The 27,202-nt window shown below is 54.3% G+C and overlaps 1 protein-coding gene and 1 long non-coding RNA gene across 2 annotated transcripts in view; both read left to right on the top strand.

Moving 5' to 3' along the window:
* Positions 1 to 13,322: 13,322 nt before the first annotated feature.
* On the top strand, positions 13,323 to 14,785 carry LOC119825186. The gene is made up of 2 exons (XR_005287185.1): positions 13,323 to 13,481; positions 13,919 to 14,785. It is a non-coding gene; the product is annotated as an uncharacterized LOC119825186 (long non-coding RNA).
* Positions 14,786 to 15,197: 412 nt separating this feature from the next.
* The window catches only part of Fam222a (family with sequence similarity 222 member A), a 45,871-nt gene continuing 33,866 nt past the window's right edge, over positions 15,198 to 27,202 (top strand). Inside the window, exon 1 of the mRNA XM_038346242.1 lies at positions 15,198 to 16,181. The gene's annotated coding sequence lies outside the window, so the exon portion shown is untranslated. The remainder of the gene's footprint in view (positions 16,182 to 27,202) is intronic.

The following is a 27,202-nucleotide window of genomic DNA, read 5'->3' as shown; positions in this document are numbered from 1 at the left end:
GCACTGCGGGAGGAGAAGGGGTGAGAAGGGAGGAGGCTTCGGGGGGTCAGATGCTCCCTTTTAGTGTGAGGCTCCCATTTAGAAAATCAGTGGAGGGCTTTCCTGAGAGAGAGCGAAAGTTTCTAGAAGGTCCACAACCTGGAGGTGCGAGCTGGGGCCTGCCTCTGCCCTGTGCTCAGCTCTGATCCTGGGATTGAGAGGGAGCAGGAGAGAAAGTGTCCCAGAGATAGTGTGGTGGTGAGAGTGGTAGATCTGAGCGTGGATCATGTACACATGTGCACATGCGTATGTTCATGCGTGTGTGCGCGTGCATGTGCGCGCGCGCGCGCGCGCACACACACACACACACACACACACACTCAACTTATACCACAGAAACACAGAAGGGTCAGGAGCCACTGCCATGCCCCAAGGGTCTGCTTGGCTCCCTCACCGGTCATGTGCACTAAGCCTGAGTCTCCCAGTTGGAACCCAGCTGACTTCTGAGGAGGAAGGGTCCAGGGTGGATAGCTAGCTCTAAGGGTGGGAAGGAGGAGCTGGAAGGTGCTGGAAGCTGCGCTCTCTCTCTTGCTGCCTGTCCAGTCCTCTGCCCACCAGTGAGTGTCCCCTTCAAAGCCTGACTAGCCGTAGGCCAAGGCTCAGGGAGGGACATAGAAGGTGAAGGGTTAGCCTGTCCATAACCATGAAAGACAGATGTTACTCACATCTGGAGGTCCAGATGACCCAGGGTGTGCAGGGGGCCTGGGAGAAGTGTCACCCACCTGGTGGGGGGCCACTTCCACCCCACAGGGGGGCCAGGCCCTGGCTGGGGCTCACAGGCTTGGAGGCCTTTTGTAAGGGCTGCTGGGCAGCCACTGTCAGCCAGGAAAGGACTTCAAAGGCTCCTCTAATCCCTGTGACATTTTCTGACACAGGAGTTTGCTTTTTGATGCTGAACATTGAAGCCCCAGGCTTTACAAATAACCCTCATAAAGGCGAGAAGCCTATAAAGTCAAACAATAAGTGTGAGCCTGAGAGAATACAGGAAGTCAGCCCTTGCTGCTGCTCTGCTCCTCCTCCTGGCTGAGCCCCAGGAAGGCACGCACTGTGGGAGGCCGAGGGGGACAAGTGTCCAGAGGCCTGGGCTTAGACTCAGAAATCCTTTCCCCACCACCCCTCCATAGACACCCTATATGAATTGGCCTTTCCATGAAATTGTTCCTTCACTTCTTCCTTCTTTTAGTCAATTGACAAACACTCCCCTGTGCCATCCTAACACAAGGCCCATGATCTGAGTGTGAACTTTTGGAGCTGTTGACATTAGAATCTGAACACTGCAGCTTCCTGGTAAGGGAATTCTGAAGGTCACCATCCTCAGTTGTGGAAAGTGGCTTCAGGGTGGCACCAAACCAATTTAAAGATGAGAAACACCATGGCACGAGAGGGTGGGGACATTGGACTGGATCACCACCAGGTAGGGCTGGTGCCACATCAGCCTCCTTTGCTACAACCAAGACAGTAGCCCAGCACCCTGCTAACCACCACCACCAGGCTTCCTGCCCAAGCCACCCCAAGGGAGTGAATTAATGACTGGAGCTGAGAATTAATGATAGCACACAAGCCACCAGCATTCTGGCTCTTGGCAGAGACAGAGGCTGGGACAGTCCCTCTGCAGTCCTGACCCCAGCTAACCACACAATAGGGTGCCACATCTGCCCTGGGAGGCAGGAGATACATCCAAGGTGACCTCAGCAAGGAAACTTTCTGGCAGATGTGACAGTTGACCTGGGACAGACAATGAGAAGTCAGCCAGGTCAACTGAGGCAGAGGGAACAGACTAACAAAGAGAAGACACTGTAGGACACAAGCCTTGTCTTATTCTGAGAATTTCCCAAATGTCTGGCATCTATGACCCCTCATAGGTGGTGCCCCCCACCCTGCCTTCCCCAGGTAGATATTATTATGCCCACGGTGACCCCTGAGACAAGGAAGCCTCAGGAGTGAAAACCACACAGTAAAGTCATCTTGGATCCAGACAGTCCTAATGGACGTGAGTATCCAAGACCTTTCTATTAGGGGTCCTCACTGAGCCTTCAAGGGTTTAGACTTTGCACCCTTGGTGGTTCACCTCCCCTTGCTCAACCTAGGACCTCATGTCCACAAATTAAGGGGGGAAGGAGAGTCCCCCATATCTAATAAAGTCAGTTTCCTGCTGTCCTCATTGGACAAGCAGAGTGGTCCCCTGAGGAGGAACGGTGACAAACACTGTCCCATCTGGGGCAGAGACAATTGTAGTCCCCCTGGGAATGACTGACCATTCCAGAGGCCTTGGTCAGCTGTCTCCAGTGCTTAGCTACAGGCTGAAAAATCTGAGCTGTTCCAAGATCTGTCCTCTCTGTGACACCTGCCAGGACCTTCTGCCCACCAGGCCAGTGCTCATGTCCCTGCACAGGGACTGGCCTTCGTAGCTGAGACACCTTGAGAGCTCAGAGTTGCATGCTCACTGGCCAAAGGAGAGGCTATTCCTGGGGGCACCCTGATGGAGGGCATCTGGAAATCAAAGGTCTCAAGGCCACCCTGTGAGCAGTTTCCGGGGCTGTGAGATGCTGTGTATCTGACTTGCCAGGTTACTTCAACAATGAGCCGCCCCCTGGGGCTGGAGAGACATTTCATCAGCCCAGAGCATTCCCTGCTGTTCCAGATGGCCGTCGAGTTTGGTTCCCAGTACCCACAGCAAATAGGTCACAGATTCCAGCTCTAGGGGATGCGACACCCTCTTCTGGCCTCAGCAGGCACCGATATACATGTGGCATACATAAACATAAATAAAAAAGTTTTTTAAAATGTTTTTTCAGACAAGAGGCTCTCTGTATAGCCCTGGCTGTCCTGAAACTCACTTTGTAAACCACGCTGGCTTCGAACTCAGAGATCCTCCTGCCTCCACCTCCAACGTGCCAGAATTAAAGGCATGCACCACCACACCCGGCCCAAAAAGAATTTTTAACAACTGTCAAATTGTAGCAATCATGCATAACTACTGAGCACCGTTATATGCTGGAGACTTTCTGAGGTCTTGGGAGGCAGCTCCTGCTTTTGTTCCCGATTTTATACCGGAGCAGGCAGAGAGCACGGGAGGGCAGAGCCCAACGCAGGCCAGTGAAGGTTGATTTTTATCTCCCCTTCCTCCCTTCCCTGCCAGGCCAAGAGTCCAAGCCTGCCCAGACTGCCTCCAGTGATGACTGAGGGTGTCCTTTGTGGGTCCTCTGGAGTTACAGATGCTCTGCCATTAACTAAAGTTAGACATAAGCAGGTGTGGTAGCCAGTGCCCATCATCCTGGTACTCAGGAGGCAGAGACAGGTGACCATGACCAGGTTCATGGCCAACCTGGGCTACATAAGATCCCGATCTCAATAAAACAAACAAACAAAAAGGCAAAAAAAAGTAAGTAAACAATTGAAATAAAATTGATCCCCAAAGGTAGCTCTCAGCTTCAGGAATTACAGGCACTGGATTGCTCCCCAAACTCAAGGCCTGGGATCCCCAACACCTGCGATCCTCAGTTATACACAATGCCACCTATGCTGGGACAGTCAAACTATGGCAGCCTCAAGGTGTCATCTCACATATGGCTATTGGGCTGGGGTGCCAGGCTATTGTTTGGTACTGGAGGAGGGGCAGTACCACAGTGAGGGGATCCTGGGATTGGCACAACCCCCCCTTCCACTCCCAGCCAGCAGCCCCCCCCAGAAGCCCAGCAGCTTCACTCCACACAGACCTCATTTGTCACTCTGAGGGGGGCAGTGGGGGGCAGTGCCATTGTGAGGTCCCTAGGGACAGCTCCACCCTGGCCCCATATGATTGAAATCCAGGCCCAGCAAACACGCCACATGGGAAAGTGGCTGCTTGGACCCGCGCATAAATAACACCGCGGGCAGGAGGCACAAATCCACCGCTAATTATGGCATATCCTGATTAAATGGGGTGCGTAAATAAATATTGCAGCAGGAAGATGAATCGACTGGCAAGGCTGCCTAGGCCGGCAGGGCTCTGAGCCCCTCTCGTCTTCTTTGCCCTGGCAGGGTGAAAGGACCTGGCTCTGACGGGACTGGAGGGCAACCACTCCGCCCTCGGCGCCTTAATTTCCTCGCGTGCCAAGCAGAGCCTTAGCCACACTCTCTGATCTGTGACTGTGTATGGCAATAAACAAGGAATTCAAGGCCTGGGCCTGGCAGTGCTGGTGGGCGGGGGGGGGGGGGCTAACCGTGACTCAGTTTCCCCATTAGTAAACCATTCATGTAGGATCCCTGCATAGCACATAGTATGTAGTTCAGAGGAGGCAGCCTCAGTTGACGGAGCCAACACCACCTTCATGAGCTGCTCCCAAGGCGGCCCCAGGGAAGGCCACACTTTCCACCGCTACCCCGCGACTCTCCAGAGACCTCTGTGTTTGCCATCACGGATGCCATCTAGCCATTTCCGTGACACAGTCATAACAGCTGTGAGGAGGAGGGGCATTCGTTCTGGAAAAGTTTAAATCAATTAACTCTCTTCCAGAAAGCAGGCTGGGAAATGTAATGGGGAAATAATGACTTCTCCACAGGATCAAATGACAAAGACCAGAGCCTGGCAAGGATGCAGAGAAACAGGCTCAGTTTCCACTGGCCTGTGTGGCCCTGGACAAGTCTTAGTCCCATCCTAAGCCTTGGTTCCCCAGGGATGGGGCCTGGCTTCTGGATAGCACACTTCTCTCTCCTCCCTTCCTCCACCACAGCCAGCATCGTGACTAGGAGCAGCATCGAGCTCACTCAGCCCAGTCCAAGCCAACCCTCCAGCGCTGCCTCCCAGTGGGTCCAGTTAGCACACAGGTATCAGGCTGGGTTTAGATGGTCTCCAAGTTCCCCTCGTCACGAGGCTAATACTCACCAGCGGGTTAGTTCTGCCCATCGTGGCACTAATGACGGTCCTTAACACTCACTGAGCGTTAGCTATGGGCCAACCACGGTTCTTAAGGCTTTCATGCATAAAATCAATACATCACAGCCATCAGACCATGTGGCTACTTCATTTTAGACAAGAGGAAACCAAGGCTGAGAGAGGGAAAGGCCATACAGCTAATAGTTGATAAAGCTAGGATTCGAACTCATGTCCCTGTCTTACCTCTTGTCATTGGAAGTCTAGGGAAGGGGTCGCTGTTTTCCATGCTAAGCTCTGTGCCTAACTGAACACACATTATCAGCTGGAACTGTGATTAGCCTTATCTTTTCCCCCCCTTTTTAAAAATTTTTATTTATTTATTAAAAATTTCCATCTCTGCCGGGCATTGGTGGCGCATGCCTTTAATCCCAGCACTTGGGAGGCAGAGGCAGGTGGATCTTTGTGAGTTCAAGGCCAGCCTGGTCTACAAGAGCTAGTTCCAGGACAGGCTCCAAAGCTACAGAGAAACCCTGTCTTAAAAAAAAAAAAAAATTTCCATCTCCTCCCCTCCTCCCATTTCCCTCTCCCTCTCCCCCAATTCCTCTCCCTCTCCCTCTCCAGTCCAAAGAGCAGTCAGAGTTCCCTGCCCTGTGTGATTAGCCTTATCTTAACTGAGGCCCTGAGAGATGGCCGACCTGTTCAGGGTCACATGGCTCACTGTTTGCTTGGGGTGGAATGGTACCTTCTGATGGGTGCTGTGGTCCCCATGGCAGGAATAGTGACTGCCTATCTTGGCTCCAGAGAGGCACCCAGAACCTGGCACAGCAGAGCAGAGGATGGGATGAGAGATGAGCTAGCAACTAGGAGCCTGGCTCACAGAATACACCCAGCCTCCTGCCACCAGTCCTTACACACCCACCTCACTGCTAACCTGACCTTACTGACACACCTGCCCTGGCATTATGACCTCCTCTTTCCTCTTCTCTCAGCCCCTGATGGCCCTAAAGGTGTCTGCTCTGGGTCGAAATCCATTGCAGGAGAAAAGGAATGTCCCTGCCTCACCTCCTCGTCCATCTTCCTCTGCAGCTACAGAAAAGGGTGCATCAGGATGGAGGGTGACAGTTCCCTCCAGGAGACAGCTCACCACGTCCGCTCCCATGTCCGTTCACCTCCCAACTGCCACTCTCTACCTCCAGGATGCTTTGGACAAGTATCACATAAGTTAACGCACGCAGCAGCTGGTGAGGGTTCTGCACCCCTCGCAGTCCCCAGGGTGGTGTCTCTCAGAGAACCCACAGAAGCCCCAGAGGGGCTGAATTCCTGAGTAGCTACCTGGAGCGACACTCTTCTTCACTCTGGCCTCAGTTTCCCTACTAGTGAAATAACTGGGTTGATGTATTTTTGTTTTGTTTTGCTTTGCTTTTTAACTGTTAGAGACAGGGTCTCAGGTAACACAGTCTGACCTCAAGCTCACTCTGCAGCCAAAGATGACCTTGAATTTGCCATCCTCCTGCTTCCGTGTGCTGTGATGACAAGCATATGATACCATGAATGGCATATATGCTCAGTAGTCTTGAACCCAGGGCTTGTGTGTGTTACATAAGCACTCTACTCATGGGACCACATCCCCAAGCCCTGTAAACATTCTTTCCTTTAAAAAAAAATCATATGCCAGGGCTGGAGAGATGGTTCAGCAGCTAAGAGCACTAGCGGCTCTTGCAGAGGACCTGGGTCTGGTTCCCAGCACCTCCATGAATAATGACAACCTTCTCTAACGCCAGTTCCCAGAGATCTGACACCCTCTTCTGGCCACCACAGGCATTGCACCCATGTGGTGCAAACACTAATATACATAAAATAAAAATAAATTGTAAAAAGAAATCAAACAGCTGGTTCACTCTCCTTTAATCCCAGCACTCAGGAGACAGACCAGGTGGAGCTCAGTGAGCCAGAGCTACACAGAGAAACTCTATCTCGAAAAACCAAAAATAAATAAGTGAATAAACAAATTACATAAATAAGAAAGAAAAAAGAAACCAAATGCCAAGTTTCATGATGAACTTGAGCCTGCTCTTGAGGAAGCTGGTGGGGGGAGAGTGCTGTGGCGCTCATCTGCCTTCCTTTTCCTTACCCTCGCCAGGCCCTGCCACCAACTTCCACCCACGAGGCATCTTCCCAAAATCCTAACATTTCTAGAAAGAGTTTGGAAGTGCAAGAAGTGCTTATCCCTTCCAAGTGTTTTGTCCTGGAAATAGTCACTCAGAGACATTGAAAGACGTTTACAACGAGCCTAAAACACCCACCACGTAGCATCTGCCATTAATACTTTACTGTAGTGGCCTTATCAAAGGAGGACACCCTAGCAGCTCACTCAGAGAAGGACGTGCTGGGGTGTCAGAGGAACTGGTACACACAGCGCCGGTTACCTTGATGGGCAGAAAGCCAGGGTCAATGGTGGGCATGAGGGCAGCCATCCTCCGTGGTCATTCAGGGATGCAGGTGCACCCATCTTTGTCCCTGCTCTGCTCTCTGCCTTGAAGCAGGCAGGAGAACTGACAGGGAAGAAGCCAGCCCTTCCAAGCACTGCACTTACGCAACATTATTGGCAAAGCCAGCGCAGAAAAGAAATACCCCGCTGGGCACTGCTCCCAGCCTTCAATCCACCCAGAAGGGGCTTGGTCCTCGGCAACCAGCTTGCTGTCTCAGTACACATCCACTGTGACTGGGTACCCCCGACACACTGAGTCATCCTCCCCCTCTGGGCTACCTTAGGTCCAATCGCAGGGAAGGGAAACCCACTGGCTGTCCTGAGGAGTTTAACGCCTCTCTACAAACATCTGTTGAGCTCTTACTGTCTACCTGGGCTCCGTCCAGAAGTGGACCTGGCAATTCTGTGTCCTTAGCTTAGCCTTTTCCATTTTCACAGAAAGCCATGAGATTTCCTAGCCTGTGAAAGTGGGCAGAGCTAAAATTAGAAATCTGGAAAAAGGACCAGAGTCAATGTGTCTTTTTAAATTTGTTTTGTTTTGCTTTTTAAGATTTATTTTTTAGTATGTGTGTATATCTGTGTCGGGATATTTGTATGTAGGTGTTGGATCTGCTGGAGTTGGGGTTACAGGCTCTGTGAGCCACCTGATGTGGGTGCTGGGAAATGAACTCAGGGCCTCTACAAGAGCAGTATGTGTCCCTAACCACTGAGCCATCTGATGAACCCTGTGTAGTGATGAGCTGCGGGCCGGCTTCCTGCCGCCTGCTCCCGGCTGCCTGCTAGCTTATGCCCCGAAATAACAACACACAAATTGTATTCTTTTAAATACTGCCTGGCTCATTTGTTTCAGCCTCTTACTCATATCTTGACTAACCCATATCTAATAATCTATGTAACACCATGAGTGGTGTCTTACCAGGAAAGATTCAGCATGTCTGACCTGGCTTCATCGCATCTGTCTCACTGAGGAGAGGCACGGCAGTCTGGCCCAGAGAGGTGAGGCATGGCGATTTATTTTTTTTTTATTTATTTTTTTTTAAATTTATTTATTTATTATGTATACAATGTTCTGTCTGTGTACATGCCTGCAGGCCAGAAGAGGGCACCAGACCTCATTACAGGTGGTTGTGAGCCACCATGTGGTTGCTGGGAATTGAACTCAGGACCTTTGGAAGAGCAGGCAATGCTCTTAACCTCTGAGCCATCTCTCCAGCCCGGCATGGCGATTTATTAACTTCCCTTCCCAGCATTCTGTTCTGTCTACTCCACCTATCTAAATCTTGCCCTATCAAAAAGCCAAGGCAGTTTGTTTATTAGCCAATGAGAATCCTCCATCAACCCTGTTTTTCATTTTTCTTTCCGGAGACAGGGCCTCATAGTATAGATCATGTTGACCTGGAAGGCATGATCCTCCTGCCTCAGTGTCCTGGGTGCTGGGATTACACATGTGTGCTTATGTCTAGCTTGATAGCTTTATATTGGCACCTTCTGTGAGTCTAACCCAATCCCAAGGCTCTTGCAAGAACCTTCCAGAAGAGTGAATGCTGCCTAGGCCCAGAATGAAGGAGAGCTTCCCTAAGACAACACAGCCAACGGCCGAGATGTGAGTTCTGTCTTCTGGGCTTCCCGTTCTCTCCTGTTAGGCCCCTGAGGCTGATGCTGGGTTTTTGTTTTTACGTGTATTTCATCTACGTATGTCTGTCCAGGACGCATGTGTCTGATTCCTACATAGGCCAGAAGAGGGCGTCAGAGCCCCTGGAACTGGAGTTATAGACTGTAAATTGCCATACAGGAGCTGGAAATGGAATTTAGGTCCTTTGGAGGAGCAGCCAGTGCTCTTACCCATTGAACCATCCTGCAGCTTTTCTGACCACTTTATCCTTTTACAATTGTTCTTCAGTGTTGAGGACCAAAACTGGAAGTTCTTCCCAGTGGACTAACCGCATGTTCTCGTGTGAGAGAACAGAAAGCATAGAGAAATGACGTGACTAACCCAAGGTCAAACAGCCAGCGTGGGTTCAAACCCTCATCTGTCGGACCCCAGCGGGGCACATATTGGTTGGTGTCTGCGGTATTTATGGCCTGGCACCAACATAGAAATATTTGAAGAGTGGCAGAATGTCTTCTCCATTAACTGGGCACCGCACATTCAAAGGCAGTGGAAAGGTCTCTGAAAGACAATGTTTTATAAAACAGATTAACAGAGCCCCTCACAGCTGGATCCCAGCCAGGAAGGGGAGGGGAGGGGCCCTCTCCTGGAGTGCTTTGGGTCAGAGCCCAGGGTTGGGGCTCCCTGGTGAGGACTGGGCAGGAAGGGATCGGTCTATCAAGGAGGACAAAGGGTCCAATCAATGCTATCTCCCCAGGCCATGCCTGGCCAGACATTGATTTCCAGTGCTGCTGTTAAGTCCCTGTTTATGTAACGCCTGAACTTTGCACAAGTGAACATTTAATGTGCGGAGAGGGCCTGTTGCCATGAAAACCGTGCTGCACTGACAGCCAGGATGCGGCCGTATCCCTGTTTTATTGGCCTGCACACAATGTATTTTAACCTTGATAAGTCAATAACTTTTTATACAAAAGGAAATCTGCCAGGAGGGCTTAGGACCCACTGGCCTCCCTGGTCAGAGGGGAGGCACAGCAGCTGGCTTTAATCCCCTGGAAATCTCTCTGCCACTCACAGTCACCAAGAACCAGGCCTGGCCTGTAAAGGCCGGCACCTACCAGGGGGGCCACCCTCACTTCCAGTCTCTGTGTCTGGTTACTGACAGCCTCCAGCAAAGTTAGAAACACTGACTGGAAAAGACCCAGGAAGGTCCAAATCCCAGTCCCATGTTCCATTGACCTTTGAGCAAGGACCAAGGTCACCAAAGCCCACATCTGTAACCCAACCAGTGTGTCTTCTCCATGGTTCGTGCCAGATTTACAGATCAAAGCTCAAAAGTACTGGGGGCAGTGGCTGGCCACAGTGACCCCCTCAAAGGGCTATGATTGCCATTGTCACATGCATTTCTTTCTTTTTGTTCTGCCATTGTGACTTTTAAAAGCCTGACAACAGTGATCTGGTCTCATTACATCACTGAAAAGAAGAGAGAGAAGTGCTAGCCTTCAGTTTGCTTTCTCCAGTCTTCATAGATCCTGGATCCGCTGACAAGGGGATGGTGCCTCCCATAATGGGCAGCTGTTCCTATCTTAGTTAATATACTCAATACAGTCCTGTCCTGTCCACCCCCTCCTCACCCAGCTCCTGTCCATGTCCGCAGACCAACCTGATCATCATCCCTCATTGAAACCCCTCTCCCTGGTGAAATCTAGATCCTATCAACATGACACCTAAAACTAGCCATCACAGGGGTAGGGGAGGGTGTCTCAGAAGAGGAGGCAGGTGTGTTTGAGCTGGGACCTGAACCACACTAAGCCAGAGGTGCAAAGAGCTAAAGGGGCAGGCAGGGTGGGGTAGAAGGGCAGTCTCTGCCTAACTGTGGGGGGAGAGGGGCAAGGGTGTGGCATTCAGGAAGGGGCCAGAGGGGACAAGGGTGGGGCGTTCCATAGGGGTCAATCCCTGAGAAGTCCTGGGCTTGTTCATTACACTCTCTGGCTTGCCAGCGCCCTGGTCTGCTATCTCATCCCTTCTGCCAACCCCTCCCCCCCACCAGGGGCTCCAGGTACTGGGGGGTGGGGCGGGCGAATGACAAGGTTACCAGGGCTCCCTCCCTCCCCTTTTCTCCCTGAGAAGCATAAAGAGCTCTTTCTTTTCTGCTTATTAATAGCTCTGATTAAATTATCTCTGAAAAACCTACATGGTGTGCACCAATGGGGGCTCGGCTCCCTCCTGGCTGTGGCCTAGATTAGAGCAACCAGGGCAGGTGAGGCGACTGGGGGGCGGGGTGGGAGGCTGAGGCCGCCTGCTCCCCTGCCAGAATCCAGGGCGACTTGTCCATGCTCAGCCTTTGACCCACTTGGACTCACTCAGCTCCCCAGCTGGAGATCAAGCAGTCAGGGTCTCTGCACGGGCCTTGTCCCCTGCTGAGGCTGCTCACCTGTCCCCCTGGCTATTTATTGCTCCTGCCCACTGCTCACAGTGGGCTGTCAGTGACCGGCGGTGTGTGTCCTGCACCACCTGCACTGTGCTGGGGCCGCACCTGCTCCAGGAGCGCCTTCCTGGTACCCTCCTAGCTACCTTCTCAAGGACCACAGGAAACCTAAGTTCCACAGGGTCCTTGTCTCCATCCGTCACTACAGATCCTAGGGTCGGGCACAGGACAGTTGTTAGAACATGCTGAATGTAGAGGGAACGAGCAGTGGAAATGGGACAACCGGGCTTCTGTACTGAGAGCAGGACTAACCTCCCACGTGGGACCATGAATCTAGTTTCACAGAGGGAAGAAACTCAGGCAAAGAGGAACTGAATCACATGGAGGTATACCCCTACCAGTCTGCTCCATTCCCCCCTCCTCTTCATGCTCATCCTCTACAAAATAAGAAATCAGAGCCCCCTTTAGTCCCAGCAGTTGGGGAGGGTGGAGAGTTAGAGGCAGAGACAGGCAGATCTTTGTGAGTTTGAGGATAGCCTGGTCTAATAAGGAGCTCCAGGCCTGCTGGGCTAAATAGTGAGACTTTGTCTGAAAGAGAGAGAGTGAGGTGGAGAGAGAGGGGGGGGGGGGGAGAGGGAGAGGGAGAGGGAGATGGGATGGCTCACAGGTACAATCCCAGCACTCAGGAGGCCTAAAATGGAAGATCTGCCTTAAGACCTGACTGGGCTACATACATAGCAAAACTATTTGAAAAGAAAAAAGGAAAAAAAAAAAAATCTGGGCTGCTTCTTTCATTAATTGGAAGATGAACTCAATAAACCTTTCTTGAGTACCAACTGTTTATATACCTGTGCTAGGGAGCCCTGGGGAGTGCCAAGCTCAGGCAAACAGACAAATATCAGACTAGACATATCATGAAGGCCGCAGACTTTGTTCCCATGTTAAGTGGAAGTCAAGAAGGCTTGCCGGAGGAGGAAGCCCACTACCTGCAACCTGAAGGAAGAGCAAGAGTTGGCTGCCGGGAGGGAAGACCCTTTAGGTAGAGGGACAGCGTGTACGAAGACCCTGGGCTGAAAGAGGCACGTGTGAAAAGAATTCCAACAAGATCGGTGTGTAGGGTCTTACAGGAGTGCCGAGGGAGTGGCCACGATCTGGTCCCCCAGTAACCATTATTAAGGGCTGGCCTGCCTGGGGATCTGGAGAGTGTAGCAAAGGAATTCTAACAGGGCTTCCAATCACATGTTATTATTGCTACCACTTAGAGCAAAGGCCAGGACTATGACCTCAACGAGGTGGTCTTCTGTGAGTGTCTGTTTGGGGACACACTAGAGCCCCAGGCTGAGATCTTGCAGGACCTTCAGCTGCTTGGAAGCTATCTATCTCTCTACTAACTGAGCCCACTGTCCGTCCCCCCCAAGCCCTCTGTTAGCGCCTCACAAACTTCCTGACCATTAGAGCAGGCGGTCCCTTCAGATGTCACCCCAGCGGCTTTGCTACACTGTTTTGGAATCACGCCAGGTCCTTCGGAAACTACTGACCCACATTGGGGAGAGGTTGGCAGGAAATGGGCTCAGAAAAGAGAAGAAACGCACTGTCAAGGTTACACGTTGTCAATCAGTGGCTGGAGGGGAGGGGCACGATAAGCCGAGGTGGAGGGCTCTGGTGCTTGGCTTTCAGGTCTGTCATTGGGTGACCTTGGGCGAGTCGCGTGGCCCTCTTCGCATGGTAATTCTACACGGCACCGTACAGGTTTGCTGCGAAGGCAAAGGGGTATGTAACCCGAGGAGCACACACCAGGATAAGGGGCTGTCACGGCGACCTGCCCAGACAGAATCTCTGATGTAGCTTCACCCCTTCATCACTGCTTCACCTTCACCCCCAAGTTCTCCTCTCCTAGACTTCGGCTGTCATTGTCTCCCACCCTGTCCCGGCTTGAATCTGGTCTTCCCACCTGTCCTTGCCCTGGGTCCAGCCCTCAAGTCGCCTGGGCAACTCACCCTGACGTCAGGGCTGCTCTGGCAGCTGGCCTAGAGGGGAAGCAGCTGGCAGCTGATTGTGTTTCCAGGTAAATCTCCACCCCCACCAGTACTCAGGGAGCAGTCGAGGAGGGGAAGAAGACCAGGCAGCCACTAAGAAGTAGAACAAGTATGGAGGCCTGGAGCTGCTGGGAACCTCATTCACCGTGCTGCCCTGAGACCCGAAACCGGGCCAGCTTCTGCCCTAGATAAGGAACGGGTGGCCTACTTGGGCCTGCCCTGGAGGTCCCTTGCCAGTGCCTCTCCCAGGTTCTGGGAAGGGGTTGGTTGGCTCCTAAAAATAGGCTAAGGCCTGATTAGAATCCACACAGAATCCTGGATACACTCACTAACCCTCCAGAGCAGAGGACCACTGCTAACGATTATTGAACGCCCGTGTTCTTCTTTCTGGGCAGTAATTTGTTGTGTGCCTTCACGCCAGCCTGATGCACAGAGGAATAAAATGTCCTGTCTTTTCAATTTACAGACAGGGAACAGACACCGAGCCCTGAAGATAAATGGCCAAGGTCAACAGCAAGCAAGGTTCTGGGGGACCCCAGACATCACTACGATAAAGCCAAAGGTGGACACTGGGTGGGGTTATCTATAGGAACCTGGAGGTTCTGCCTGCAAAGTTGGATGTCTACTTGTTTTGTGACAGATTCCTCACAATGGAGGAAACTCTCTCTCCCAGGATTCAGTTTCCCCGTCTGTAAAGGAGAACGGACTGTCAGCAAAATAAGAACGGAAACAGCTTCTTAGACTTAGGTGACACCGTGCCTCAGTTTCCCTATCTGAAGTGATGCCTCACCAGGTATGGTGACTTGTGCCACAGTTCCATCCCTCTGGAGGCTGAGGCAGGAGGGTTGTTTGAAGTTAGGAATCTGAGACCAGCCTGAAGATATACTGAGAGAATACTGATGTCTGCCTCCCGCGGTCATGGTATACTTCTGTGGGATGTAGCTTACAAAGATGTAAGCATGTAGTTTGTGTTCCACAGATCTCAGCACTGATGCCAGAACTCCACCAGCAGCCCCAAACACCCGTGGAACGAGACATTCAGGACATTGCACACCTGGTCATCTTAGTTTCTTCAGCGAACTGAGAACAAGCACCAAACTGTAAAATGTACGTCATAATGCTGATCTCACACCTTTGAAGATTAGGGATAGTATGCACTTTGTTAGGTGTGTTAGTGTGCTGTGTGTGCTGTGTGTGTGTGTTGTCCTAAGGATTGACACTGGGCCCTGCACACTTGTGTACCCTTGTGCATCCTTGTGGATTCCAATTTTTTATTGTCTTTAACACACTCCTCATAAGGTCGGCTCCAAGAGTAAACAAAATAATGCAGATAGTATACTTATCACACTGTCTACCCTCAACCATTCAACAAATAACACTTTCCAACCCTAGGTCCTCAAAAAAGGGACTACAACTACCAGCATGCTCTGCGCTCCCAGTCCGTGCACCTTCGCCGGGTTTAGGCGCGCTGCATGCCGGGAGTTGAAGTCCTTCAGGAGCAGGCCCCTCCTCGTCCCTGCTTGGGGAAAGAGGTTGGAGAGCCGCCCTGCCGGCCTTTGAATTTTGCCGCGAAAAGCGCGCGTGGCGGCCCCCGGCCCCGCCTCGCGGAGGACGCGGCGCCGCGTCACCGTGGTAACCGCCTCTCGGCTGCTGCTGATTGGGCAGTGATGCGGGGGGCGGGCTGGGGGCGAGACGCAGCGGCTGCAGCAGGCGCTCGCGCCTGTCAGTCGCGCCGGAGCGGAGCAGCGGGCAGCACTGCCGGGCAGGCAGCTCGGCGAAGAGGCTGCGCGCGCCGGCCAGGCCGGGCCGACAGCCGGGCCCGAGGCTAGGCGAGGGTGCCGGGAGGTGCGAGGCTACAGCCCCAGGAGCCCCGGGAGCGCCGCGAGCCGTCCGGGGCTGCGGGTGCGGGAGAGACCGGCGTACCGCCTCTGCTGCAGCGCTCGAGCCCCACGCCGGGTGCACGGCTCTCCATCCTCGAGTCTGCCCTGCGCCAGCTGGATTTGCTGGTCCTCAGCGCCAAGGCCCGCGAGGCTGCATCTCAGCCTCTGCCTCTCGCTGCGGCTGCCACTGCCGCTGTTCGCCGGCTTCCCCTCCCCCAACACCCGGGGCTCGAAGCGGGAGGAGGAGGGGCCGGTGCGTCCTCGGTGCTGCTCTCTGCAACCTGCGGGGGCCGGTGCACGCCGGGCGAGGAGCCGGAGCCGCTGCAGGTGCGTGCAATCCTCCGAAGAGACGGACTCTTCACCCCCGGGCAAACCCGGGAACTGCAAAGCAAAGGGCGGGCGGGCAAGCGAGAGGAAGCAACAAAGACAGGCTGCAGCTGGAGCTGGCGAGAGGGGCCGCGGCTGCCGGCCTCCCAGCGCGGACGGAGAGGGCGCCCTGGGAGAGGCGCGGGCAGAGCTGCCGCGGTGAGCCGGGCCCCGGAGGGAGGCGCAGCGCCTCCCGCCGGACGTATGGAGCACAGTCTCCGGCAAGGATGCGCCGCCTGAGCGCGCGAGCGGCTAGGGTCCTGGGCGGACGCGACCGGTGCTGAGCAGAGAAACCCCTTTCCCCGACTTCGGAAGGCGCTTTCGGGCGTGGGGTTCGCCCTCACCGACAACTCCCCTTCCTACCCGAAGAAAAGCATCGGCTTCCTCGGGCAATCTTTATCACTCCTGCATGGCCGCAACCCGGAGATTGGAGCGTCGTGGCCTCTGAGACTTGGTACCTTTCGCCTGCCTGGCTAACACACAGTGAGTTAAGGGGCACGGGGATTTGGATTTGAGCTGGGGGCAGCCTCTGGCAGTCGGGCAGTCTGGACTGGTCCTCAAGGGACCCTCGGTTGTTGAGCGCCCAGAGGCAACAGTGCTTCTTGTTCGCCCCTGTCCTGCCCACATAACTTATTTGAACTGGCTGTAGTGGAGGGTGGGGACTCCTGGTGGGTATTCTGCTGGCTTTGGGACATGCCATAGGAAAGGTCACTCTACCCATGAAGCTAACAAAGGTAGTGAGTGGCTCTGCCCTCTGGAGATCCCCGGGGAACTCTTGTAGTTTTGTAGGGATTGATGGGGACGTCCAGGGTGGACCAGCATGGAGGGGCTACAAAGCAACCTTTGAGATCTTGAAAAGCTAGAGGTGTGGAGCCCCAAAACTTCTGTCTGGGGGTCGTGTCCTCTGAGGCAAGACAATTGTGACTCTATTGTTACAAATAACTCACAAAGACAGCATGTTCCCAGCGGGCTGCGTGTGACATCACTGCCAGACCTCTGATGTCAGATGGTGGTGACACGCAGCTAGCCTTGAGCCAGAGCCAGAATGAGCAGGGCTGCACGTCCTCGGGCAGGAGAAGGTGAAGGCCAACTCCTTCTGTCCTGTCCACCGCAGTCCTATGACCTCAGTCTTCAGTCAACACTTCAGGTGGGGGAGGGAGGCAGTGCCAGCTGGCCCTGCTGATGCTTCCTGGCCCTAAGGACAGGTGTTCCGGACTCTGCCCTGTGTCTCCTGGGAGCCCATAACTCCCAGAAGAACAACCTCCCACTTGTAAGCAGGATGCTCAAAAGAAGGCCCCGGTGATCCCCAGCGTGTAGCCAGCAGCCGAAGTTCCCAGGGTCCCCAGAGAAAAGCAGGCTCAGCAGCCTTCAAAGCAGGCTGTTTCTCTTGAAAATGGGAATGTTCTGCTCCAAGCCAGAGAGAGAGGAGCTGTGACCTTCCTGGTCAGTGTTGTGTCTGCTGGTCTCTGTGTCTGCCCAGGGAACCTTCTTGCTGTTCAACCCCAAGGTGAGGGGCCTTGGCTTGGCTGGAACGCCTGCCTAAGCCATTCTCCTTCTGGTGTTTAAGATGATTTTGACAAGCAGTGTGATGGGTGCTTATTAAGCAAATGCAGGGCAGGTGGGAGCCAAGGTCTGAATATGTCCATCTCTGCCAGGGCCATGGGGGTGGGTAGGGCGGCAAGAGCCCCCTCTCTCCACCACACGCTAACAGCAGCTCTGTACAATGTGCAGCTCAGAGAACTCCTAGGCCACGTCCTGCTGCCTTGTCTATGCCCGTCCCAGCAAAGACTGCCAGGGTCAGATATGGGTGAAACAGAGCTAGTCAGATTCCTAGGAACGGTGGGAGAAGCTGGTGTCTTTGCTCCCGCAGTGAGGGCCAGGTGACAGTGAAGAAGCCGGGCCTGGTCTCTCTGGACCGACAGCATTTCCCATCCTCCTCCCAGGATCTTCTAGGAACAGGTCAATAAATACCGGGGAGCGCGCTTTGGGGTTTGATGGGGCGCTGGTATTTCCAGCGGAAGCAGTTACCTTAAACACAAGCTTCTGAGGACAGCACAGCAACAGCAGATTGGGGGAGCAGGGGAGGCTGTGGGTACAGGGCTGTTTGCACGGCCTCTTGACACTTCCCAGTTTAGAAACAAACTTGGAGTGCGCGCCAGAGATACACACACGGGTGGTTGGAGGCCCTCTGTGTAGTATTTACATTCCCTCAGCCAAGGCGGAGGGAAAGGCTGTCAGAGTTGGGCAACTCCTTCTGTTCCTTTCCCTCGGCTCCCTGGGCTTGGCAGTGAGCGCCAGACGACAAGCAGGGGGAGTGCCAGTTTACCCAGCGTCTTCCTGAGTGCCAGGCATTTTGCAGCATCTCAGCTGCTGCCTGGATTGTGCCGTGACCCATTTTGCGGATAAGAAACCAGAGGCTCGAGCCAAGGAAGTGATGGTCTTTTTGTAGGTGCTCAGCCAGGCTCTGCAGGACCTCACACACAGGCACAAAGGGTGACACCCTGCCCTCAGACGGGGTTCGTGGGTGAGATACCACCAGTTGAGCACAGTGGCATCTTCTTAGGCCTGGTGACCTCAGCCTGTTGCCCTCACCCGCTGGGCCCTTCTGTAGCCCCGAGAGGAGGAATGTATTGCATGAAACCCACCTGCCGGCTCCCGTGTCATCTGCTTGACCCCCCCCCCCCCGGGCTTGCTTAGAGGGGCGTGTGATGGCCATGGGTCACCCAGGAACCTTAGCCACCCAGAGCTCCTGGCAGGCTCTGCTGGTGGAAGGCCGGGTTACAGAGGGCAACAGCACTTTAGTGGGTGGAGCTTGTGGCCCAGCAGCAGGTGAGGGGCATAGCTGAGGGAGATGGCACATGAGTACCCAAAGGGGCGAATAGATCAATCCAGGCTGTACCAGAGGAGTGTCAGAGCTGTCTGTGGGTTGAATGGGGCAGGGTGGCCCTGGAGTTGTCAGGTGACAACGCAGGTGTGCTAAGGAGCGGCACCCTTACAGCCTCCACATAAGGGTCCCTCCTCACATTGTCCAATGCCCTGAGCTTTGGAGCCTCTCAGCTGTTCTGGGCTAGGTGCAGGCCCTGCCTGGTTGCCTGATGCTTTTGATAAGAAACCTGAAGCTCCCCAGAGAACCTTATTGCAGAGAAGCATGCTCTGGCATGGTTGGGTCTGGGACAGTCCTGTGTGACCCTGCTGCGTGGCTTTGACTTGCATGGTGTCCTCATCTGTGAAGAAGCACAGGCAGCACCCACTTCCCAGGGGCGTGGCGGGGCTTCCGTGACGGCTCACTGTAGGCCACGGCATACAGAGAGTCTTCCATAAATGCAGTTTATACCTGCTGTGAGCATAATCTCCAGCTCGCACAGTGTCTTGGAGCCCGAAGCAGAAGACCCAGTTCTGGGCTGGGGTCCCCCTACCCTTCCAGGGCCTCAGCAAGAGGGCCCCCATGTGGTGGTCCCACATGGTGAGCACACGTGGCTCCCATCTGAGTGCCAAGGGGCTCTGGGGCCTGGCCAGGGCGCCCTCCCCAACCTCCCTCCTGCCCACTCTGCCTTGCCAACCCTCCCCAGTTAGAGGAAGCAGGCAAGCAGCTCGTATTCATGAACCGTAATTCAATCAGGCAGCGATTCCTTGGGGCTGGGCGGGGGTGAGAACGAAGAGGTGCGCACAAAAGGGCCGCTTTATTACCTCCCGCGGGCCGGGAATTGCCGCTCTCCCCCAGCACCGGCCGGAGCGCCTTTATTGTGTTAACCCATTTGCGTGTCAAGAGCTATTGTGCGCTTTCTCGCCGCCTGTGCGGTGGTGCGGCCGAGGGAGGAGGGCTGCGCTGCCGGCCGGTCACCTCCGCGGGCGCCGCCCGCCGCCCTGATTGGTTGCTAAGCGATTTGCATCCAAGGTAATCACTTTTATCTCAGAAGGTTGTCGACTATAATTATAAGCTACTGACATCTTTTGAAATCTGCCTAATGACTATTTTTGTCTGCCCGGGCTGGGGGTGGGGAGAGGGATTCTGTGAAGGGGTGGAGGCTGTCGGGGGTGTGCGCGTGCATTCCTTCCACCTGGACCACTGATTGCTTAGTTGAGAAACAGCTGAGGGCCTACTGCGAGCCTCAAACAAAAGGCGAGCCAAGACAGTGGCTGATGAGGCTCTCCTAGCCATCCCTGGTGGAGTTAGTGCCATTTCCGAGATGGAGAAATAGAGGCCTTGAGGAGCCGGATGACCAATAGATAGCTCAGTCCCTCTCAGTCCCTTGATCTATTTCACTGGGGACTCAGAGGATAAGTTCATGCCTATGGTCACACACCCGGGGAGTGGCAGGTGATGGGGGCACTGGATTCCTGTAGTCAGGGTGGGAGTGGGGACATGGGCAGTGAGGAGGGGTAATTGGGCTGATTCTTTTGCCCTGTCTCTAGTCCGCCTGGTTAGATGCGTAGTCTCAGTCTTGATGAGAGACCCCTGGTGTGCCCACTGTTGCCCTGTCCTCAGGAAGAAGAGGCCTTCCGATAGATTGGGTGTGAGCAAGGCTGGAGGGGACCCCAGGAGTGAACGGCTGTATCTGTTCAGGGAGGGCTTCCAGACAACCCCAGGGTGCCTGAGGGTATTGCTGGCAGAGGAAGCATCATCGGCATGGAAGGACAGCTACTAAGAGGGGAGAGTGGGTGAAGAGAGAGAAACTACTAGGGTGTTGGAAGGGATCATCTCGACGTCCAAGCTAAGGGGCCCATGTGGTCCAAGGGGAGAGGGGTTTCCTCATGGCCTAGGTACTAGGGAGGTCAGCAGGGGCCTTGGGGTCCTTAGGCCTATCTGGGGTGGAACCCTAGTTTCTCTCCTCATTGGGTATGTGTGTTCCCATATAAATTGGTTTCCTGGTGGGTTATTGGCAATAGCAGTTCTCCTATGGGTTGTGGGTAGGAAAGGTTTGTGTGTGGAGGACCCTGTGGGGATGCATGAGCAAGGTTCAGGTCCTGGCCAGTTACCTCAGCTCCAAACAAGCCTCTGCCCCATCTCTAGCAACTGTTTGTTCCCCCCCCCCGCGCCCCAACTCCTGTTAGTGTATAGAGTCACAGGGACAATAGCCTGGAAGGTCAGGAGGTGAGGCCAGTGAACAGGCTCTTAGAGACTTAATGACCCAGGATCTGAGGGGAGAGGGGCCTCCCTGTGAGGAAGGAGTGCCACCATCAGCTGTCTACTCCAGGGTTCACGTCTGGCTCCAGTCGGCCGTCTGGCAGAGCCAGCGCCAAGCTTGGCACCGATGGAGGCAGAGGTAGCTGCTGCTTGAGGCCATACACCGTCACCACCTGTGTGACCACAGGCCCCTCATCTGTCAGGTAGGCCCAAAGTCCACCTGAGAAGGAAGCCTGTGAGGCCTGGCTAAAATGAGAGCCGGTGGGTAGTGAACAGGAAATGGCCATTGCTGCCCAGCCAGAGGGCTTCTCCGCTCCTGGCCCTGGAGACAAAAGGTGGCCAGTACTGCGGGAAAGGCCTCAGGCTCTAGATTGGCCTAACTGCCCAGGAGAGGGATTCACTGTGTGCCACCACTGTGCCAGCAAGCCAGAGGTTGGGGTGAGATGGCCCTGTTCCTGCTCCTGGGGGCTCCAGCTCTCCCAAAGCATGCTGGGACAGAGGAGGCACTTAGAGCAGGGAGGGTTCCACGGAAGAGGAGGTCCTGTTGCTTTTTGGTCCTCTTTAAACTCCTCTGCCTGTTGTGGGAATCACTGTTAACATCTTCTCCACGGAGCTTCCTGCCTTGGCCTTTGAAATACTCACTTAAGGCCCCATTGTCCCGCCAAGGGCAGTTTTATCCCTGTTGTTCAAGTGGAGAGGTGAGGCTCAGTGAGATGAATGGGGGGCTCTCAGGCCAGGGCCACATAGCAGGTGAGCAGGGTCTTCTTGTGTGGACGGCAAGGCTGGGCAGGAAATGCCTGAGCAGGAGCCAAGGGACCTATTTTAGACTAGCCATTTCTTCACATTTTGCACAGCTTTGAGCAAGTTGCCCCCCATCTCTCCCCAGACGCAAGCACGTCCCTTAAAAATGTCAAGGATGGTAAGTCCTGTGGCAGGCCTGACTCCCCTTCTGCCAGGTTGTCCTTGGCAGACATCGCCAATCAATCGCTGCCCTTTTCCCCGGCCTCGTTCTTTTTCTGACCTTGGGCTCCTTCCAGCGCTCTGGGCAGCCAGCGCCCATCAGTCATCAGAGCCTATGGGCTAAAACAGGTCGGCTGCCTGGCCTTAAGGAGCTCAGGGTCCCCCACCATCCGAGGGCCGCGGGACCACAGCTGGAGATTGTGGGGGCCTTCCTTGAGTATAGGGGTTGTTTCAGAACTGTGTAAGTGTGAGGGGCAGGTACTGCCCGCCATGCCAGTCCCAGAGCGCCTGTAGCCTAGAGTTTCTTTACAGTTAGTGTTTACTGAGTCCTTCCTGGACACGCTTCATCACCCCCGGGGACCCACAAGCCTCTTTGGGCCTCTAGGAAGGACTTGGTCCATTTCAAAGATGAAGAAGCTGAAGTTCATTCAGCACAGTCTAGCAGTATAGGTTAACACACATCAGACCTGGGACTCAGGCCGACAGATGTGACAGACCCCCAAGTGAGCTGCCTGACATGTGTTCTGAAGCCGTATGGGCTGATGGTGTGTGTGGCAGGGATAGCATGGCAGTTGGGTGTGACTGGTGATGTGTGAGGCAGGGATGGCACGGCGGTTGGGGGACTGTTTCAGTGACTTGGACTGGAAGGAGCCAGATGCTGTCCTTGACATTTGGTGGTGGCAGCTTTGAGTGGAGGAGTGATGAGGTACTATCTCAGTATCTAGTACCCCTACCAGCCAGGGTGCTGTGTGCTTGGTACTACCTGCTTCTGGGCTGCTAGAAGCTGTAGACAAGAGAGCCTAGTACATAGATAGACATCCATGTAGGTTGAATAAATGCATGTGTGCTTACAGGGAAGAAATGCTCCTGAGCACCCAGGGGGTTCAGCTGCTAAGTGGAGAGAGCCCAGCGTTCCTGACGGGAGTGGCTGGGGAGGGAGGAGATGAAGCAGGTACCTGGGGCAGGGGCCCTCCCAGCTCTCCTTCTGCCTGTCTCAGAGGCCTCTTACTGACCTTCTGCGCAGTGTGCACCTGAACAGCCTCGCCCGGAGGACAGTGCAGGCCCGGCACTTGGGGAGGGGGGGGGGATGAAAGATGAAGGTTCGTGACCATTTTTTAACTCAATAAAGGGAGAGACAGGCTGCAGGCTGCAGGCCGGAGATATAATTAGTCCACAGCAGTGGCGCTTTCTTGATTTAGCTTCTGAGAGAACAAGACAAGGGTGTGATACCCAATTAGCAGTGACATCTAGTCCGGAGCCTCAATAGCTGAGATAGCAAGCTGTTTTTATGACTTCCCTCTCGCAGCGTGGTGTGGGCAGGAAAAGGTCCATCAGGACCTTATTTCTTTCATCATGGGACAATTATTAGTGATCTCAGGATGTCCCAAAGCCAAACGAGGCGTTTGTTAAAACCCAAACAGCGGAGCATCCCGGGGCAGCAGCTGGGGAACTAGGAGTCCAGGGTAGCAGGAGGAAGCCTGGGAGGAGGCTGACACATGCAGAACCCGTTAGTGTGGCAGAGCCGACTCGGGTCCTTGAAAGTGTCTTGGCACCTGCCTTGGTTTCCCTACCTGCTTCCCCTAAGTGGAGGTTGGAGCAATTCCTCCGGGAGTGAGAGTACGCCGGGCCTGACCCTTGGCTGCTCTTCTTGGCACTGTGTTCCGCCCCCCTGCCAACTGGGCTGCAGGCTCTGGCTCCTTGGCCCTGCCTCTGCACACCGTGGCTAAGGAACCTTCATTGTGGCAAGTAGCACCTGTCTTCCCACCTGTCCCAGGTCTCAGGCCTGGTTCCTGGCGGGGTCTGTGACCATGGTTAGCCACATTCTCCACCTAACTGCCCTGCAAGCCAGGCACCCAGCACTAGCCAAGCCCTCACCCAGCTTTCTGGCTATCTGGCAAACGCCAAGGTGAATACCTAGAGAAAGAGCTGATATGGTCACTGTCACTCCCTATCCATCCAGCCATCCATCAGGCCCCAGTCCTAGGTTCCTGGGCTGCTGCCCATCCTGTGGAATCTGCCTCGCCCCCACCCCCCACAGCTCCTGTCTGTCAGTGTGGAGCCCTCCACTCATGGTTCAGACGACTGACATATCCAGCCATGCAAAGTGGGAGTTTAATTGCAGACAGTTTTTACGGATCATGGGCCCATCTGTGCCACCATATGCAAAAGAGAAAAAAAGAATCCCCCTCTTTTTTTTTCCCCTCTCTCCCCACTGCAATCCCAAACTACTTCAAAATATTGTCAGAGGTTTTCGGCTGAAGCCAGTACAGAAGTGGGGTTCATCTTGGGAACTTCCTGTAGAGTGAACCTGGCAGGCCAGTGCTCAGCCAGCTGCTCCCAACCCCACTGTGTTCTTTCACATCTCTGGGCTTCTGTGTGTGTCATGGATGCCCTTCTCATGCACCTGGTGGGGGCTTCTGTGTGACCTCTGGCCAGACTTAGCGTGTAGCCGTGAGTGTGTGAGAGGATGGGTCTCTAGGAAACGGAACCCTGGTAGTGGGGCTGACAGAGCACCACTAATTGCCGTGTCCTCTGGGGCTCTTGCCCTGATGCCCTGACTGGCTGTGCATTCGAGTCCTTACCACAGCAGAAAGGCAATGGGGTGGGGGGTCACCCCAGATAGGACTTCCCCTCGGGGCTTAAGGGGCTGGTCTGGCAACTTCTGAGAGGCTTCGCCTCTGATGCCCTCTGATTCCCCTTCACTGTGCCTCAGTTTCTTCAACTGTAAATTAGAGCTAAGGATGACAGCGTTCTACACATGAAGTGCGTTTAGAACTGTCATCTCTTCATGTGCGGCCATGAGCCCTGTCAAGGAGGCCCTGCAGACGCTTTTAGCCCTGTCCCCTGCTGCCTTCCCAGGTTCCTGATGGGGCACTTGATGTCTTTGGGAATTCCTGGGTGAGTATGTGAATGAGTGACTGCATGACAAGCAGACACACATGTGTAAGGGGGCAGGCATGTGAGTGGGTGAACACACGGGTCTGTGAGCAAACAAACAGTCCAGTGAGTGCACCAGTGAATGGGTGTGCTAGCGCGTGAGCGAGCAAGTTCCCGAGTGCCTGTGGATGAGTGAGCCAGCTGGTGAGTCAGTCAAGGATTCGCAGCGTTTTCCCCAGAGAGGAAGCTGTATAGGGCCTTGGATGTGGGGAATTCCGGGTTTCCCCATCCCCCTTTCCCTAGGGTCTAGAAACCACCTTAAGTTCAGTTCAGGTAATGGAAATAGAATAAAGATTAAGGGATTCTCCAAGGTCATACATCTGGAGACAGGCCAGAGCTGTGTGCAGAATCCTGGTCTGAATGAATTCCTACCCCTCTTGACAGATAAGGGGACCAAGCCGGGAGCTCGGAAGGGATCTGGCCAAAGTCACACAGTAAGACAACTAGCAATTGTAGGGTCCTTCTTAGTCCGTGAGGAGCTGAGCCTCCAGCCAAAGCCAGACCAGTACCCCTCTCTGCTCACCTCCCCAGCGCTGGGACTCCCCAGTATCTCCTCACCAGTGTTATAAACTGGCAGCACCATAGGTGCCAGCAGCTAGGCCCACACTGTGGTTCCTTCCTGTGCCCAAACCCTGGCACTTGGCACAGCCCTTCTGCAGCAGGTAGCCGGGAAGTCAGGCTCCAGACAGCCTCCCCCACCCTGTGGTGATCACCAGCTCCCGATGTAATCATTAAAACTATTAGAAGGGAAACGTTCGCTTGAAGCAAATGTCAGGCGCCGAGTTGTGCTTTGTAAACGCTCACAATTAATGCCAATCAGGCCCAGAAAAAAGCCGGCCCGGAATCCTGTCTGTCTCATCTCGTTTGTCAGCTGGTGCCGCTCCGTGTCGCACATTTTCATACAATTGCTATAAACATAAAAGGGAAACTCCACAGTGTTCCCAGGCACCCGGATGGTGCGTCGTCTTAATTACTCGGTGCTCTGCTGTTCACTTGGCTGCCCTAGCTCAGGCGGGCTGGAGGGAAACAGTTGTTGTGTAGAAGGATCAGAGTTCCAGGGGTCAACAGGGGCGATGAGCAGGTGAGAGGCCTGGATCTCTGGCCCCGCCCCCTGCAGGCTGCAGGTTCTCTAGGGCTCTGGTCCTCAGAGTCTTAAGAAGTGAAATAAGAAAATAAAATCCTGTTGAAGACTGTCTCCAAGATCTGTGGGATCACAACCTACAAAGCCTGGAATGGTTGCCGGCCTCCTACATAGCCGGGCACCGGGACACGGCCTGTGGGCTTCAGTTCCTACCCTGGGCCTTTGGGGAATATTCCCTTGGTCAAGATGTCAAGCTTGCTGGACCTGGAGACATCATGAGTGGATTTTCTCATGTTACTGTAGACCCTTTGAGGGTGAGCAACCTCTTATATACAGGCAGGGAGGGAGGCATTTGAGCCCTCTTGCTGGGCTCGACTCTGAGTGTGGTACTATCCTGTTGCCACCCTTTCAGGGCAGCTGTGGGACTGGGAAGAGATGCAGTTGCCCTAGGTCCCTGTGTCCAGTAGGTGTTTAGTGACAGCAGTCACTGTCATACCACCACCTAAAGACAGGACCTCAGCCTGGCCTGAGAGTCAGTGCCCTCAGTTTGGGACTTTGCTGGGTGAGAGGGGGTTGCTTGGTTTACTTGTCAATTTCCCGAGTAAAATTGAAGAGATACCCATGGATGCGTAAGCCCATGAGGCTGCTACCCTGCCTACCTTCTGTCCCCCAAGGGAACAGTTCCCTGAACTCTTGACAGCCCAGGTGGCTGGATATGTCACTGTCATAGACCCCTCTCTACAGAAGGGAAACCAAGGTTCAGCCCTGGCCCCCAGGGTTATATGACTAGGAGGTGCGGAAGCTGGAACTCGAAACTGAGAATCTTTTCTGTCCTCTGTCCCCTCCCCATCTCACCTGAATGGGAAGCCTCACCCCGCACTGCACACCCTTCCTGGATGGGAACCCTCACCCCGCACTGCACAGCCTCCCTGGATGGGAACCCTCACCCAAAACTGCACACCCTCCCTGGATGGGACCCTCACCCCACACTGCACACCCTCCCTGGATGGGAAGGATCACCACACACTGCACACCCTCCCTGGACGGGAAGGATCACTCCACACTGCACACCCTCCCTGGATGGGAAGCCTCACCCCACACTGCACACCCTCCCTGGATGGGAAGCCTCGCCTCACACCACACAGCCTCCCTGGACCCTTCTGAGCCTCAAGCTCCCTGTGCGCAGGGTCTTCTGGGGCCAGGCTGGCTCCTCGGGGACACACTGGCCTTTGTGTCTGTTCAGCTGGCTGGACGACCAGCAGAGCGGGGAGAGGGTGGTGTGGCCCAGCCAGGCCAGGAACAAATGCTCAGAGAGAGATAGAGGCCCCTTTGTTGCGTCTCTCAGCGGGGGAAGGGTGCTGCCAGCTGCCACCCCTTCTCAGAGGTTTGCCCACCACCTCC

This window comes from Arvicola amphibius, chromosome 10 (genome assembly GCF_903992535.2).
Source record: "Arvicola amphibius chromosome 10, mArvAmp1.2, whole genome shotgun sequence".
NCBI classification, from domain to species: Eukaryota; Metazoa; Chordata; class Mammalia; order Rodentia; family Cricetidae; genus Arvicola; species Arvicola amphibius.
Note: the sequence above shows the minus strand (reverse complement) of the source record. Positions and strands in the feature narration are given on the sequence as shown.